Here is a 14,178-nt window from a genome sequence, read left to right on the forward strand (position 1 = left end):
TAATATTCAGCATTGAAGGGATACTTTTAAAGCAAAATGAATATATTTAAGATGATAGCCATCTCCACTGCTAACAACAGGTAAAGCTGTATATTACTGAACTGAAAAACAAAACCAGAAAATATCCTGCCCACTGTTTGCTATTTTTTCTTAAGTAAGTTTCCTAAAATGGAGCTTAAGCCAAACCCCCAAGATTTCCAACATCACATCCTTTGAGAAAGTTCTTAACATTCATATTTCCTCTGAAATTTGCAGCTGAGCTTCTTCTGTACTTCTTGAACTCTACGTGGAAACAAGCTTTGTTTCCCACAACCTTTTTAGTCATTTTCACTAAGGACAAGCAAAATGGAGGCCCCCATTGTACCAGAAAAACCACAGTCCCTTTCCCCTACACGTCTAAATAAGACAAGAGAGACAATTACAGAGGAACAGTTATCCCCATTTACAAATAGGAGACTGAGGCATGAAGAATGAATTGCTGAAGAAGTACTAGAAGTCTGTGGCAGCTCCAGGACATGAGCTAGGAGATCCTGGATCCCAGACAAGTGCCTTACTCATCCAAGCATCTATCCTCAAATGTTTTCACGCCTCTTGGCATTTGCATTTCTCTTGTAACACAAAGGAAGGAAGCTCAAATACACTTTTAAAACTCCAGCTGACACTAAAATCCTGAAGCTATTTTTATTCTCATAAGACTTTACAAAGCACCTTTCTCCTTTTAAAAAATAAGAAAGCTAACAAACATAGCTTCAGGGTTTATTGTTCCTTGAGATGTTCCAATTAAACAACACTTTATTGGACAGTTAGAGTTCTTCATGATTTTTCTGACAAAGATATGGTACAGAGTTCACAGATATCTGCAGGGAAAAGCAGTAACTGCCAGGGGGCAGATGGAAGTGTTGAAAACTTCACTTCTGGCAACAGTTAGGTGGTCACCCTGCAATTTGTTTCAACACAGTCAGTTGTGTTGCCATAACTTGTTAAACATCTGCTAAAAACATCTGGAATCCTCCTGGGGGATGTAAGTTGATGCCATTCATCAAACTATTTCACTGCTTCCCTTCTCCCCAAATGACTCCCTCCAGAGAGCGGCTGAAGCAAAGGGTTCTAACGTCTCTACATAGAAAGGGATCCCTAGCCAGAGAAGTGGTGATAGCTCCCTCTGAACCTCAGAGAAGGTCCTATCCAAGTAAATTCTTCTGAAGCACGTGTAACATGGTTAAGGAGAAAAATAAAGCAGCACATGACCAGAACTCCAAATCAGTCCTCACCACTGGGCCCTTAGGTGACGGGAAGTAGCGCGGTGTCCTTCAGCAAAACTATTCCCCAGTCTGCAGAAGTTGGTTTACACGGGCACTACCAGGTTAGCTGAAATTATCACCTTTGGCATGGAAGGACCTAAAGTTTTTCCTGGTATCACATAAAATAGAATTTTATTAACTCCAGAAAGCTAGACTGTCTGCTGTCTAAACACTGGGATAAACAGTCATGGCTGTGTAAAATGACCGCAAGAAGGCTGTAAAATGCCACCACAGTGTCAATGACTTGGACTGGCACTCAATTTGCATGGTATAAAAGTTGATGGACGTCACACGATCCCAGAATTTCTCATGATCAAATTCAGTGCCCTAAGTGTGGCGTAGCTTTTAAGATCTGGACTGATCCCCAGTGACAGATGGAGATGTCATATCCTAACAAGTCCATGAAGCAATGATTGGATGGCGATGCTGCTATAAACCTCATTGGGGTAGCTGTTGAAAAGTACACAGCTTTCTTTTGTTCCCAGAAGCTCCTCTGTTTTTTCTCAGTTACGTTACTTTCTTTAATAAAAGATAGTACTTCTCTGCAGACCTCTTTTCACTTGTCATTCACCCCCCTTCCAAGCACACACGCAGTCAGGGCAGAAACAAAACTGCACAAGTTTTGCTTCTTTTTCCTCAGTCTCAAGAGTCCTTCTGTGCATGTGTGCGTAAGGCAGCCCTGCTCTTCTGTCAACAAAAGGGAGCTTGTAAGTGACTAGAGCATCCACGCTGCGTACCGGAGCTGTGAAATTGCTGAATGCTGCATGGTGGGATTGAGGCAGACTTGGTGCTAGGTTAAGATCAGTTATTTTAAAAAATGGAGTAATAGAATGAATGGTCCTTGTGAACCCTTCACCAGACACTAGTTAACCAGTTTTACACTAGTTAACCATTTTAACAAGCAAGAGCAAATGAATGCCAGGAATATGCAGTGATTTCCCCAAGTGGGCATCAGCATTAGAGTTTAGGGCTCCTAACCTGTGATCAAACCGCATGATTGCACCTCTACCAGCTACTTCAGACGTGAGGTTTCTTTACCCAAAGATGAAAATCCTTTCACTCATTAGTCAGAACATCTGTTGTACAAATCTGGTTATTTTATAGCTTAAAAATATGGATTCATGTCGGCCACTGTGGAACACAGGTCGGAGCTATGTGAGCCCTTTATCTGACTGATTCCTGCTGTGAACGTTTTAAACAACATTGTGAGTTACTAGCTGCTGTTTCCTATCAGGAAGAGATAAACTGTGGATTTATTAAAGGTTGGAGCCAACTTCACTCCTGATTTTACTAGACTGATTTCAATGAAATAATGCCAAGGACATACTCTCTTAGCTAAGTAGCCTTTAGTCGCTACTGAGATGAACTTACAAAGCAAGAGAAAAGAAGCATCTCCTTGTTTCCTGTTTTTTTCTGAGCTACCCTTAGAAAAGGATCCAAAATCTGGATTCTGTTTGAAAGATCCCCAGGACATTCTTCCAGTCTACTAAAAGGTTGAATCCAACAGACTCTTGAAACCTGAGAAGTACGGGAAGCCCGGCAAAGGCTCTGAAGCTTCCTGCTCCTCCCTTTGGTTGTAACCAGTCGCTTTGCGCAGCCTTTTGGGCCATGTTTGGCGCTTGTGATCCTGGCTGTGATAACAAATTGCAGAAGTGGCTGTGAAAGTTAAAGACATTAAGAAGAAAATGTTAACTGGACTTTTCTGAAATAATGAAAAGTATAGCTGAGTCAAGACTAAGGAGTTTAGAGGGAAACAGGGGCTTGCCCAAACCACTTCTGCAGCACTGCTTTTAAGACAGTTTCAGTTGCTCTAGTAGAGGTGCAGAGCGGAAGAAGCGGTGCGAGCCCCCAGGTTAGCTCCTTCTGTGCAGCCTGCAGTCTGGTCTGTACATCCGATCTTCCTTCTTCTCAGTACGTGTCTCACAGCCTCTCTCCTGCTTTCATCTCCTTTTCTCTAGGCTCGTTTTCTCTCACTGCCTCCAGCCTTGTTGTGTTCTCTGCAGGACTTTCACTCTAACACTCTACTTTCCCCCACGCATCCCTGCAATAACCCCTCACTCACTCCCTACCAGGTCTCTGTGTTGCCTTCCAGGTGATCTCATTTCAGTTCCACAGATAAAGACACAAAGTGGAGAATGAGTAGGGAAAGGAGGGTCAGGAACAGACAGAAGGGGCTTTTCTCTTTAACCTGACAGAATGGGGGCAAATACCTCTGTCGCAAGCAGAAGCAATGGCATGTTAGAAAGGATGAGAATGGAAACTCATCTTTCCTGGAAACAGCCACTGAAATGAAGCAATAGTTTTGGGAAGCCCAGGGTATTGATAGAGCAGCTGGTCTCCTTCCAACTGGGATTCACTGTGTTCCAGGGCTATAATCAGGCAAATAGAGAATTTGCCAACCAAGGCTTTGTTCAATATGCCAGGGAGCAGTCATCCCTTCACCTGAGCTAGAAATGGCTTCACTAATGTGCAGCATGTGCACGAGTCACTAAAGAGCCTTCACCCTTCATCAGTCAGAGAAGTGCAGTCGCGTGTGGAGCAGGAACAGCAGAAGCAAAGGGATGGCAAGCTATTAAGAATGAAGCCTAATGGCCCCTTGAGAGCATTGGGAGTGGGGAAATAAAATAAAATTAAAAAAACCCTTCACCTGAATTTTAATCACACCCAAGGGAAGACATGAGATTTAATACAAAACATTACACAGCTGCTTTGCTACACGAGATTAACTTCATGTAACAGGATGAATAAAAATATTCCCACTCCAACTTTCTGAAACATTCTGCCCTGAGGCAGTGAGAGAAATGGCACAGAATGCAGAATGAGGCAGGGAGATGAGCTAGAGATGCTTTTAAGCTCTGTGTAAGTCACCCATCCAAAGCTGGGCTCTGACACAAATCTCCTTCAGCATCTCAAATTAATAATTCATCCTTAGCTGGGCGATCATTACAAGATCTGTTTTTGTAGACAGACAGTCAGAGAGAACAAATACAAGAGTTAATGCTGGCCGGCAATACTGTGAATTTTTGAAAGCAACAGGCTATGACAGCACTTCTTAGGTTCTCCTAGTGCTATGCTTAGAGCCTGGGCATCTGCAAAAGACTGTAAATGTGCGTGTATGAGGAGTGACCCAATTCTGCAACTGGAAGTTGGAATGCCTCCCAGATGCACACATGACATTTTGGCAACACAGAGGGAGATAGAAGTTCAAGGAAACTAGGAAAAGAGTTCAGAAGAAGAAGAGTGTGAACGAAAATACCAAAGCAGCAGAACAACTAGTTCTAAACTCTTTGTCATCAGTCAGCCAAGATGAGCTGCTATTGAGGTCACACGAGATCTTTGTGGTAGAAACGGGGCAACTTCCCCCAGTCACCAAGAGAAGTTGTAAGCTCACATCACAGCCTGTCACAGTCAGCAGGGACTTAGTCATAAACTGATTTACAAGAACATCAGCTGGAGATATAACCTTTTTACTTTTCAAGCTGTAGAGTAAGTGCGTGTCCCTTGACAACTTTCCCTGGTAACCCCATCAACCATTTATGAAGCAGGAGTGGTATTTCCTTAGTGCTCAGTGTGACAGGCAGTGTGCAATTCACAAAATACACCTCCATCCATAATCAACAGTTTCTAAAATCAACTATTTCCTATTCCTCATAAAAATTATCAGAAACATCCAACTGATCATTGTGCACATTTAGCACTTATCTTTTTGGGGCAGCAGTCCCGTTAGATCCTGGAAATTAAGTACCTTGTAGCACTGACTAGGCCTTGGAAAATAAATCCAGATCTCAACAATTGCTATGAGTCAGATGTGATTTTCTTCTTTTACGCCAGATGAGAATTCACAACTTCAGTGCGATGCCAGCCACAGAAATAAGCAAAACAGCGAGTTGTCTAGGACAGCAGCGTGCTCAGGGACAGCATGCTGCCTGCTTGGTCTCTGGGGAAGCACTGGAAAGGCAGGCTGGCGGTGGCTGCGGCTGCTGGGGCAGAAGTCAGGGTTATTTGGAAGAGATGCAGCAGTCACTTACCTGATCGCTCTCAGGTGTCTGGCAGCAGCAGCTGTAGCAGTCCCAGTTCCTCGGTGCTCTCCCCTTCAGCCTGCAATTACAGTTGCACCCCTTCTTGTTAGTCTTCTCCTGCCTGTGGAAAAAGAACTCTCGTGCCTGTCCCTCATCTTGGGGGCTGAAAAATTCAACTTTGTCTACGCTGTTGAGAAGCCTTGAGTCACCCCCAGGCACTGGTGATGCTCTGCAGCTGGAGGTGTTCTGAGTGAGATGTAAATCAAGATACATGGTCATAAAGCAGCTAGTGACAAGTCTTGGAGGAAAGAAAAGGTGTTATCTTTAGTAACCAGGCCAAATGCCAGCTCCAGCTAAGATAACAGACATTCTACTGACTTCCTGCAATTTTCCTTCAGTGAAATATTATCCTCTCTACTTCCTGCCAGAGTGTCATTTAACACTGCTTTGCCAGTCTACCGTGATTCACTCAAAGGAAGCTGCATTTCGGTAAAGACTAAAGTAACTCCACTGCATTAGAAATGCATCCAAACTGTGAGATTCAGAATGAGATATATATACATATTCAAGAGGCTGCATGAATTCAGTGCTTTAGTTTCACTTCAGCCAGTGAAATTAGCAATAATCCTTTATTATAGGAAAAAACAAGAAACCAGTTAAATGCATGGATGACATGAGCATTCCTGTCTGTATCCGGAGAGCAGATGTTATTAAAATCATTTCTTCAGAACAATAGCTCTTCCTATAGCACCCCGATCTCAGATTCCAGCAGCCACTTATCCTATCACCTGGAAACAACTGCTGCTCCTAGACACTGCACAGCTCTCCAAACAGCAGGTACCGGCCAGTTTCCACTACCTTTCATCATGATAGCTACTGGGCCACATCTACACCAACATTTGCTGCACATACTGCAGTTCTGCCTCAGCAATGCCTTGCAGACACCATCAAGTGATACAAATGCTTTCTCATAACATATCACTTGAACCCAAGATAAAACTACACCAAAGCAATTTATCCCTACCTGTATATTTGCACTGGAATATGCCAGCGTACCTGAGGAAGATGGAACAGCTCCCAAAATAGGCAGCTGGAACTGCTGTTTTTCTGTTCACAATGGGTTTTCCTCATCAATCAGGCATGTTCATTAAAGCTTGCTTCCTTTAGCAGGATCACTATAAAGTGCAATTATGAAGGAGGAAAAGGCTGACTTGCCATCTTCCAGGATTTGTCCTGAAGATTAATTGAATCCACCACTTTCATGAGGCTGGGTCCCCACTGAATGGGTGACCAATGTCTTCACATTCTAGTGTGACTTTACAGTAACAAGACATCCTCCCTACACATGTAGGGCCATGTCTTTCACAGGAGAATTAGGTACTGAGCACAAATCACAAGCCAAGGAGGAAAGGCATAACTATTCACTGAAATTCAGGTAGTGTCAGAGCCTCAGGATCCATAAAGTCAGCCCTGCTGTAGCTAATAGGCAATTTCTCATCAAGTGTCACACTGTTCACATGTTCCTGCTTCTCCCTTGCCTCCCACAGCACTGACGGTGCTGTTGATGGAGGTGGGACTACAGCCAGCTGTTCTCTGACACGAGGTGTGCCAGGCAGTGGGATACCACTCTTGGCTCCAGAAGCTGTCAAAGCCATCGTGTATTTATATTCTGTGGAAGTAATTAGGGACTCCCCGTTGCTTCTCCACTCGCCTCCCATTTGTAGGGCAATCACAGCAGACTAGATTCGTGCTCAGTCAACACTGCCAGCCTCCCCTGAAGCCAGTGGGGACTATTAAGAGAGGTTACTGGGGCAGATGGAATATTCCCCACTAGAACGCACACACAGAGATATAGATTTTGCCCTTGAACATAGCCTGTGGCAATTTCCAGCAGAAAAATGAAAGTTGCTGTTCTCATTGATTTTTTTTTTAAATAATTATTTGCATCACCTCTTGCTTCTAGTCCTAGTGATCTCATCTTCAGTCTGCGGTAGAGACACTTGTTTGTTTTTTTATCTTCCCTATTTGCCTGATCTTCTCTGTGCACTGGCTCACTCCACAAGTAGCTCAAGGATACAGAGCCTTTGTGCTAAGGGAGTCTGGACGAGGAGCTGCTGCTGTTTACCAGACTCCTTTTGGTAAGGTTTGCAAGGAGAAAGGACTGGCTCTGAAATGGTTAAGCAGTTTTCTTCAGCTAGCTTTGGTCCATCCCTCACCACCAACAAACTGGACTAGCAGCTCAGACACAAAGCCTGAGCTCGTTTTATCCTCCTGCCTCAGGCAGAAGCCTTTACGATGTAGGGAGTTTCTTAGGCAGTGGGCTTCCCACTATCACGTCAGGCTCACTGGGGGATCAGGACCCGTGAGTTTTGCCAGGATGAAAAGCCAAACTCTTGCAGTTTCCTGCCTAATAGCGGATCCCTCCGGCAGAGTCCTTGCCCTCCCCCCCCCCGTGAACTGCCATTGACCCAGCGAATTCAATTACTATGGTTCTTCCTTTATCAAACAAGCCCCACATGGCCCAAACCAAACATGGTGTATTTGAAAACAAATGGATTGAAACAGCCCTAATCTACTCAGACACTGTCCTCTGCATATGTTCCCTCCGATTCAGCCTCCCCACAAATACAATCAGGGAATCATCAGGATTCCATCTGGTCTGCGAGAGGAGAGGGGAGTCAGACACCCTGCAGAACAGAGAGTACAGTGATGGAGCCTGTATCAAACAGACCATTATAGTGCCTCAGCAGTGCTTTTGGGGCCAGTTTTCTGACTGTCCCCACTGCCTGAGCCCTTAAGGAAAGTGGGAGAGTGCCAGGGAGAGCTGAAGTCCCAGGGAAGAAAGCTTGTGTGACCTTGACTCATACCATTTTCCCCACGTGCAGTGATGTACATTGCCATCACATGCAGGCTGGAGAAGCCACGCTAGCCAAAGCACTTCTGTAAGCCACCACATCGGAAACTACAGCACCTTGCCCGGAGTGCTCTGAATCATGTCAGCCACTCCATACATGAAGATTTTTCCTTTATACCACAGGAAAGTTGTCAGCGCCTCCATTTATGGGGCCCACTGATCAGTTACACCTGTCCTAGGATGCATGCCAGCAAGAAGAAATCCCACGTCAAAGAGGGATCCCCTTTGACTTGCCCAGAGGAAGAACACAGCTATGATGAGGAGATGGGAGCCATCTTGCTGGCAGATGCTGCACCTATGACTGTCACCACAGACACAACAGACTTGTTTGGGGACCCTCCTCTAACACTCCGCCAAGCAGAGAGTTGAGGTTGCCAGAAGTCACTGGACAGAAGTCACTGGGGAGACCTCATCGCTCTCTACAACTACCTGAAATGACATTGTAGAGAGGTTGGTGCTGGTCTCTTCTCACAGGTCATTAGCGATAGAACAAGAGGGATCGGCTTTAAACTGCAACAGGGGGGGTTCAGACTGGACATGAGGAAAAAAATTTTCCCAGAAAGAGTGGCCAGACAGTGGAATAGGCTGCCCAGGGAGGGGGTGGAGTCACCATCCCTGGGTGTGTTTAAGGGTCGTTTGGATGAGCTGGGGGGGGATGTGGGGTAGGGGAGAACTTTGTAGAGTAGGGCTGATGGTTGGACTCGGTGATCCCAAGGGTCTTTCCCAGCCTGAATGGTTCTGTGATTCTGTGACAGTCCTGACATCTGTTCAGACCCATCTCCCATGCCCCATCTTTTCTTCACCAGCAGAGACCGGGCACAACCGCTGCCAGCACACAGGGCACAGAGACAGGGCAAAGCCAGAGCGGGTGGCCCCACCCAACAGGTCCCAGCAGAGATGTGCTGGTGGAGTGGTGGGAAAGGGTGGAAAAGGCCAAACACCCAGAGATCCTGGCTCCCTCTTGCTTTGGGGCACAGATGGAGCATAGCGTAAGTCAGGCAGCACATCTTAGGCAGACTTTCTAGTGGTTCACAAGAACAGCCTGGTAACAGAGGATCAGAGACAGCACAAGTGTGAGAGGGCTTGAACAACACTGCCGCGAGGTCTGGAGGGATGGTGCCTTGCCCAAACACAGCTCTTGTGTGGTACACTGAGGACTGTTCCAGAGATGCACTGAAGGAGCGGTGGCGGCTATGTAGCAAAGACACTAATAAACAAAATTAGTCCTCCCTAGCACAGCCCACCCCAAAAGGCTTCCTCTGTGTGGTCCTTCAGACAGAAGGGCATTTGAGCCAAGTGTCCTGTGGCAATGCCCACTGAGGCTAGTCTCTCCTGCCACAGGGGGCAGTGGCTTCTCTTTCAGCCTTATCCCTCCTGGTGGCAATCTAACAGCAGGAAGGAGGCAAGAGCCAGGGGCAAACATTCATTCCAGGGAGATTCAAAGCCACCAAGTCAGCCCTTCATACATCTGTTTTCAGTGTATAACACATGTCTTAGGTGAGCTTAACAAAACTGTGAAGAAAGAAATCCTGTGAAACTAAACCAGAGATCTTAGCAGACCATATCTGAAGAAACTGCTGAAAAACATAAATTAGAAGATATCATGTTTTCTATTCCAGGCTGCCTGAAATATAAGGCAGGACATACATATCCCTGAGTGGTGGATGTGAATTATCCCACTGGAACCAGCAGCCAGCACTTCAAACTCCTGAGATGAGCCATTCTTTTGAGCCACTTCCTTTGCCCCGAAAGCCTTTGACAGGTGTTCCATATTCTCCGGAACACCAGACATGATCTCATTTATATTTTTTTCTGTCAAAAAAACCCCAAGAAGATAAAGGGCAAAAAAAAAAGAGAAGAATTTCTGTTGCACCACCCCATTACATTCAAAGTAAAGAACCACTGTTGCAAAGCTAGACTGTACCCCAGTGGCAGGGTGCTCCCTGGGCAGATTTTTGCACCCAGTGCTGCTTCTTTTTCCCTGCAAAAACAACACTCCCTGCAGAGCACTCGCACAACAACGCAGCTGCCTCACTGAGAACAAGCTAATATATATCTGAGGAGACTTCCAGAAAGGCCTTCTAAAGGGAGCTGGAGAAAGCAGTACAACCAGCAGAAGTGCACCGAGCACAACAGAATTCACTGGGAAAATATATTGATCTGGCTCTACTGATTCTGAGATTTGAGAAACTCACAAGAATGCTTGAAGTTGCTCATTTACATTGTGTTACCCAGAATACACTTCTAACTCATCTATTTCCCACAGGCACCAACATCAAAGCTGTGGAAACAAGCTATCTTTGCATGAAGGTTTTTCTTTTTAATTAAACATTATAAACTAAGGCCAGAAATTCCTTCTTCTTCTTTCACAGCTGGAGAAAGCATAAAGGGAGAAGTGAGGGTGAAGAAACAGAGTCCATCAGTCACTGTATAGATGGAGATTGCTCGGCCGTGGGTGCTTACAATTGCCTTCTAACTGCTTGGCTCATTCGTGTAACATATGGTGAAGCATGGAAAACCCACCTACAGCCCAAAGGTCACTATGCCACCTGCAGACCCCAGACAACATGCAGCCTTGCACAAATACACATGGAAGTAATTAGGGAGGCAAGGGAGCTGGGATTTGAAGCGGAACCCCCTCAAGTCTGCCGCATTAATCCTTCCAGCTGAGCTGGAGAAGAAGTCTGAATTCCCACAGGTCTGATTGCTGCAGCTTGTAGCTCAGGGTGGAAAAAAAGTGATTTACTGTTTCCTTGCCACTAACGTGCCGTTGTATTTACAGGGTTTGGGTTGAGAGAAGAGCATGAGGGAGTTCCAGAGGTGCCAGGTTCGCTTCCCTCATTACCTGTACAGTCACAGCCTCGCAGGCTGCTTTCTCTTGCCAGTGTTGCTCCTCCACATGCATTCAGTTTAGAAATTACATTTGAGTTGTTTTTCTTATGAATTTGCATTTAAAAGTTGCAAGGTCTCTGGGAACAATATGGTAGATCCCAGTGTGTGGGTAAGGGGATGCAGACTGAAAGGGAGTTTGGATTCATCTCTTCCTGGTAATGTTGCATCCTCTAGAGTTACACTGACCAGAGCAACTTCCCCTTACCCCAAAGATCTTACAGCTGAAGCACCAGCCGAGAGATAAGCATGGTACAGCATGGCAATGAAATCATGGTGGTTGGAGGGATGTGATAGCTTTGGGAAAAACAGCTAAAAGGAAGTGGGGTTGAAGAAGAAGAGTAAGAGGATAAATGTACCCACCAGGGATCCAAGGTTCAAATGCCAATAAGTCTTCAGGCTTCTCTCCCAGTGGATCCACACACCTGTGACCATCCTACCACATTTGCTACCAGGTAACTTGGAAAAAGTTTGCCAGTCATCATTCTCTTCATGGTACTGGCTTATTCCTCTTGTCTCTACCCTACTTCGCTCCACTGGATTCATCATCTCTTGCACACAGTCTCCTGTGCTTTTTCTCTCAAAGGTTCACTGCTCAGGCCACTCCTCACACAAAATTATGACTCCACATCATGAAAATGTCACCTAGCAACCAGTGAGGATGGCTCTGGTAATGTTAATGTATGGACAAAAAAACCCCACAAAAACCTTGTGACCAAGACTTCACCTCCGACCCAGGGCCAGCTTCTCAGCTCTGGAGTCCTTCTTTCCCATGCACTACCTTGTGAGAGGCAGAAAGATGTTCTTCCCCAGCAAACAGGGGAGGGCCAGGGCAAATGCAGCTCTGCTTTCCTGGGGCTTGTACAGCCATCAAAGTACTTCTAGTGGCTGGAGTTCTAAAATAACCTGCGTACATGTACTCAGTGTATGTAGCAAGATTTTAGTAGTTGGGCAGGAGGAGGCTACAGGGGTGGCTCCTGTGGGAAGAGGTCAGGGGCTGCCCCATGCTGGACACAGCCAGTTGCAGCCAGCTCCATGACAGACCCACTGCAGGACACAGCTGAGCCCATCAGCCAGATTGGTGGCATCTCTGTGAAAACATATTTAAGAAGGTGCAGAAAATGCCACTGAGAGGACAGAGCCAAAAGAGTGCGAAACAGCAGAAGGAACACGAAGCTCAGAGGAGGAGGAGGTGCTCCGTGGCACCAGAGCAGACATTCCCTGCAGCCCATGGAAGAACCCACACACAAGCCACACAGAAGCAGATTTTCCTGACAGGAACCGCAGCCCATGGAGAACCCACACCAGAGCAGAAGAAAAGTATGAGAGGGACACGAGCAGCAGAGAGAAACTACTACGCACTGACCATAACTGCCAGCCCCCTGTGCTGCCTGGGGAGGGTAGAGGAGTGAAGCTGAGCCTGGGCAAGAGGCGATGAAAGGTGTTGTTTTAACGTTTGGGGTTTTTTGTTTCCCACTCCCAAAATTAGCAATTACATTTTTATTTTAATTGACAAGAAATTAATTTCCTAAAGTCAAATCTGTTTTGCCCGTGACAGTAAATGGTAAGCAATCTGCCTGTCTGTATCTCAACCCATGAGCCTTCTCATTCCTGGTCTTCCTGTTTTCTCCCCTTGTCCTGCTGGGGAGGGAGTGAGCAAGTGGCTGGGTGTGAGTTTGGCTGTTAGCTGAGGTCAAGCCACCACAATATAAAGGTATAGCTTTCGTAGATCACATTATCCAGGGTGCAACATGCCCCTTAGATGAAAACAACTGGTTTCATGGCATCCTGGAGCGTGCAGTCTCTGCGGACTGCTAGCAAGTGGCACATCATGCTCATGTCACCTCATCGAGTTGTTCACATACATTTAGTGAGTGATAAACAAGCCACCGCATTCATCTTTGTGCCTCGTTCACTAAGTGAACATACATCATAAGTGCAGCCATCTACGATGTTTCTATTTCATCATTCCCCTAGAGGTTTTCTATCTAATTTTAAACTAACTGTTTACATATTCTGGATTGTGTCAAAGAAACAGACACCACTATATGGAAGCTCAGGGTACAGGAAGAGGCAGGGATAGGGAGTACTGCTAAGGTCTCTCTCTTCTCATCTCTTCCTGAAATATAAATAATGGGCATGCAATTCCTAGCACAATTGTCTCTGCTCGTGTGCAGTTATCTGGGTAAATTCTCTGGCATCGCACAGAGCTGTCTCTGCCTCTTAAAAAAAACAGGCAAACTCACAGGGGGCAGTTCTGAGCGAACAGCAGGAATGCTTCCACGCTACCTTTCTGCTGTTGCTTGGCCAAGGATTTCCAGGCACTTTGCATGATGCAGTCACTCGTCTGTGGGGCCAAGACTATTTCTCTTCTGTGGTGGCTATCAGGGAGGAAGGGGATTGGTATCTGTTGTTCCTACTGAATCTCCCAACTCGGCATTTTCTACCCACCTCCCAGTGGAAGTAAATAAACCAAAGTAGCTATCTCCGTTTGACAAGATGTTCTGTCTCCTGGTGAGAGAAAAGAAAGCAAAATGTGCTGGGACAGCATCAAAGTCAGAACCACAGGAGCTGCTAGGTGCTTCTCTCATCATATGGAGAAAATCAAGGTACAAGGATACAAGCTACACAGCAGATCTCACTGAATATGAACTGAGAAGCTGATCCTAAGTTCTAATCTTGGACTACCATCTCCAACTGCCTTTTTTGCTGCCTTTCCCTACACTTGAAAATGAAGAGCAAAGCCTGAAACTGCTCTAGAACAGCTTTTACTCTGCGACTAGTTGGCAGAGTCACATGCCATACAAAGTAAAAAAAATTAATTGTGTGGGGATAATGGACCTAAACCTTTCTCTTGCTGATTCAGGCATCAGAGCACAGGCATGCTCCGTTCTATAACCCAGACTAAGCCTTTTGCTGAATGTCCCCAGACTGCCATTTCAGGGAATGTTTGCAGAAAGTTAATGCCATGTCAGCATCCCCGTGTGGGAAATGGCAAATATTTAGGCACTGAAAATGCAGAAATGCATGCATTCAGAGGCTGGCTTAAGAGACT

Source organism: Strix uralensis, chromosome 29, assembly GCF_047716275.1.
Source record: "Strix uralensis isolate ZFMK-TIS-50842 chromosome 29, bStrUra1, whole genome shotgun sequence".
Classification (NCBI taxonomy): Eukaryota; Metazoa; Chordata; class Aves; order Strigiformes; family Strigidae; genus Strix; species Strix uralensis.